The sequence below is a fragment of the Mus pahari genome, chromosome X, assembly GCF_900095145.1.
Source record: "Mus pahari chromosome X, PAHARI_EIJ_v1.1, whole genome shotgun sequence".
Taxonomy (NCBI): domain Eukaryota; kingdom Metazoa; phylum Chordata; class Mammalia; order Rodentia; family Muridae; genus Mus; species Mus pahari.
Window position 1 is genome coordinate 12,848,879 of NC_034613.1, and position 4,147 is coordinate 12,853,025.

Consider the following 4,147-nt stretch of genomic DNA (forward strand, 5'->3'; position numbering starts at 1 on the left):
AAAAAAAAAAAAATTGCCATGTCCTCCTGGTGGAATTTTTTCTTTGATGAGTGTGTAGTATCTCTTCTGATTAGTTTTGGTTTGAAATCTATTTTGTCAGATATTAAAATGGCTACACCAGCTTGTTTCTTAGGTATATTTGCTTGGAATACCCTTTTTTTTCAACCCTTAACCCTGAGGTGATGTCTGTCCTGGATGTTGAGGTGTGTTTCTCGTTTGCAGCAGAAGAATGCATCCTGTTTCCTCATCCATTCTGTTAGTCTGTGTCTTATTTTTTTTAAGATTTATGTATTTTATGTATATGAGTACACTGAAGCTGTCTTCAGACACACCAGAAGAGGGCATCAGATCCCAGTACAGATGGTTGTGAGCCACCAGGTGGTTGCTGAGAATTGAACTCAGGACCTCTGGAAGAGCAGTCGGTTCCTCTGAACTATCTCTTCAGCCCTAGTGTGCATCTTTTTGTTGGAGAATTGAGATCTTTGATGGTGAGAAAAGTCAATGGCCAATAATTGTTGATTTCCTGTTATTTTGTTATTGGTGGTTAAATATAACCTGCTCAGTTCATATAGTGTTACTTATATGTATGTTTTCAAGGCTGCCCATTTGGCAGTGAACAACCAGTTGCTGTGCTTCTTCCTGAGAGGGACCACTTCCCCTGCTCCCAGCTTTTCTCAATTGCCTATGGTTCTTGTATGTGGCTGATATCTCGTGAACTTTTTCCCATCCACTTTTGCATGCCTATTGGAGTCATCCTTATTCAGTTCATGTTGGAGCAGTCATGTTGATAAGACTTTGTAGATATAACATCTGATATTCCTTATAGGTAGGTATACTTTCACAACAAACTCCAGTATCCTCTGGCTCTTACAATGTTTCTGCCCCACCCCACACTGACACACCCATACACACTTTGTGATGGTTACAGAACCTTAGGATTGGGATTATTTTGTAAATGTATCCATTGAGACTGGGCTATACAACTCTGCATTTAGACTGGTTTTCTATAGTCTTATCCATCTGTTGCAAAGATAATTTTCATTAGTGAATGGAATAGTGAGAATACTTATCTGTGGGTATAAGAACAAATATGTAGAGTGTAGTTGAGGATTCTACTAGTTTAGTAAAGTGGTTGTAGGTAGGTCATTGTTTAAGTTTCAGGTATCAGGAATGATTTCCCTCTTATTAAGTGGGCTTATTTTTATTTGAATTATGTTTATATGTATTTGTCTATTTGGGAATGCATAGCTGTAAAGTGCAGGTGCCTGAAGAGTCCTGGAAAAGGCATAGATATCCTGCAACTGGAGGTATAGGCAATTGTGTACTAGGAACCAAACTTAAGTCCTTTACAAGGGCAGTCCTCAGTCTCAACTGATGAGTCATCTTTACAGCCACAAGATTTTTTTATTCCAATCATTTTAATTACATTAACTCTCAGATCACATAATACATACAATATAGCAAATATATCAATACATACATATGTATGTGTATAGAGATATATATGTATATATGATATAAAAGTTATAGAGTGATTGTAAAGAGTTCAGAGGCTAGAGCAGAGTTCAAGAATTTGTCAGAACTGAGAAGCACAGAAGCTGATGGGACTTCAAATGGAGTATTAATAAGGTATCAAGTGAACAAAGCTGAGAGCTACCCGCTGGCCTTAGACTTGAGCTACAGGATCAAAGATAAGCTGTAGAGTTTAGTCTTGCTTCGGAAGTGAAAGGGTTCAGCTAGCTCAGAAGAGTGAACAGGCAGATGGATGAACAGATGTCAGGTCTGGATAGGTAAATAGGAGGTTGAACAAACAGCCATTCCAGAAAGCTACATCAACAGTAGGAACCAAGGGGAGTTTACGTTTCCAGGACAGTGAAAAGTTCTCTGCCCATCAGTCCTTGATACACACACCAAGTAGCTAATGATAAGTCAATAAGGGCTGTCACCATCTCAGTGCTAGATGTTTACTCGGTGTTCTATTGCTGTGAAGAAACACTATTTCAGACCCTGACCCTGCAGAGGCTTGTTGCATCATAATGCAACAGTGCATTCAGTCCAACTCCAAAAGCTGACATAATCTTTTACAGTCTCAAGACTCATTTAAAAGGCCAAAGTTTCTTCTGAGACTCAGGACAATCTCTTAACTGTAAAAAAATCAAAATTTAAAAAATCAGATTATATTCTTCCCACACACAATGGTATTGCCATTCCAAAAGGGGGAGAAAGGAGCATGTAAAGGAAATCCTGGACCCAAGCAAGACTAAACATGAACTGGGCAAACTCCAAAATCTACATCTCCATGTCTGATATCTAAGTGCTCTTCAGATCTCCCACTCCTTTTAGCTTTGTTGACTGCAATCTCTCTCTCTCTCTCTCTCTCTCTCTCTCTCTCTCTCTCTCTCTCTCTCTCTCTCTCTCATTTCACTCCCTGTTAACAGCTCTCCTTGGTGGGTACCCCACAACTCTGACATCTCCAGGGAAATCCAGGCTTCACATTCACAGTATCACAATGGCCTTTCTATGTCCTCATTCAGGTACACCTCTGATACACAACTGGCTTAAGTGACTTTCCTTAAACACAGAGGGAGATTCAACAAACCCTATTTTTTTTTAACATTTAGAGTGCTTTTCACAACCCTATTCTTGTATCCTTGACTCTAAAGCCAGAGCCACATGGCTGAAGCTGCTAAGTTCTGCTGTATGCTGGGGGACACTTTAAGTTACATCTGCATTAGCTTTCTGGCTTTGATAATTTCCTTCACTGCTTCAGCTCTTCTTTAATTCTTTTTCACAAGTTGGAAGCTTAACTAGGTGAGTTATTCTCCTGAGGTCACCACTCCCTTTATTCCATTTAGCATCAGGCTTTTCTTTGAACTTTTTGTCTCCTTGAGTGATGGATTTAGTTTAGCTCCATTCCACTTCCTAGTGCCCATTTTCTCCTTAAACTGTACATTTCGTATTTTTCCTTGCTCAGCTTGCTCCTTTTCATTAGAGATCTGCTTAAGATAGATCACTAACAACCGTATAACAGAATCAATACAAAGCTGTTTCGAAATATCCTATGTGAATATAAAAGTCTTCAATTTAGCCTCAGGCAGGTTGTTTTTATTTTATTTTTTTGGACATGGGTAGAAAGCTGCCAAATTATTCCCCCAAAATATCACAAGAACAGCTTCTAGGCCACTTACTAGTGTTCTTGCCCTCTGAAACCTCTTGAGCTGGATCTTTATAGCCAGCATTGCTCCCAATACTACTAGTATGACCCCAGCCCTGTTTAAAACATTCCACTACTTTCCTAATCCAAAGTCCCAAACTGTTTCATATTTCTCCAGTAAACATCATAATCAGACCTATCATAGCAATATTCTAATCCCTGGTACCAACTTCTGTCTGTCAGTATTCTATTGCTGTGAATAGACACCATGACCATGGCAACTCTTAGAAAGGACAGGATTTAATTGAACCGTGCTTGCAGTTTCAAAGGATTAGTCCATTATCATTGCAGGAAGTATTGTGGCACGCAGGCAGATATGGTGGTGTAGAAATACCAAAGGGATCTAAATCCAGATTTGCAGGTATCAGGAGGAGAAAGAGAGAGAGCATTAGGCCTGGCTTGTCCTTCTGAAACCTCAAAGCACCCCCCCCATGACACATGTCTTCCAACAAGGCCACACTTACTCCAACAAGGCCAAACCTCCTAATCCTTCTAAGTAGCGCCACTCCCTAATGACAAATATTCAAATACATGAGCCTATGTAGACATTCAGTGTCCAGTTCGCTCAATAAGTTCATTGACTAGCACCTTTTCTCTCCTAAGAATAAGCTGTTTATAACCATAAACATGTGCTACATGGGTAGTGCCAAAGATATGTTACTATTCATGTTTCCACCCAGGCGCAGAGTCATCTTCCTCCTCTAATTGATTCCAAAGCTGCTTGGAAGATGAACTCTCTCAGGCCAGCAAACACTCACCAAGTAAGTGTTTGCCATACAAGCCTAATAACCTGGGTCTCATGGTAGAAGCAAAGAACCAACTCTGCATACTATAGAATGTATGCTTCCACACTCACACACATACACACCACACACACAATAAATATATATTTCAATTTTTAGTTAAAGTCTTTCAAAGCAGTTCACAGTCTGA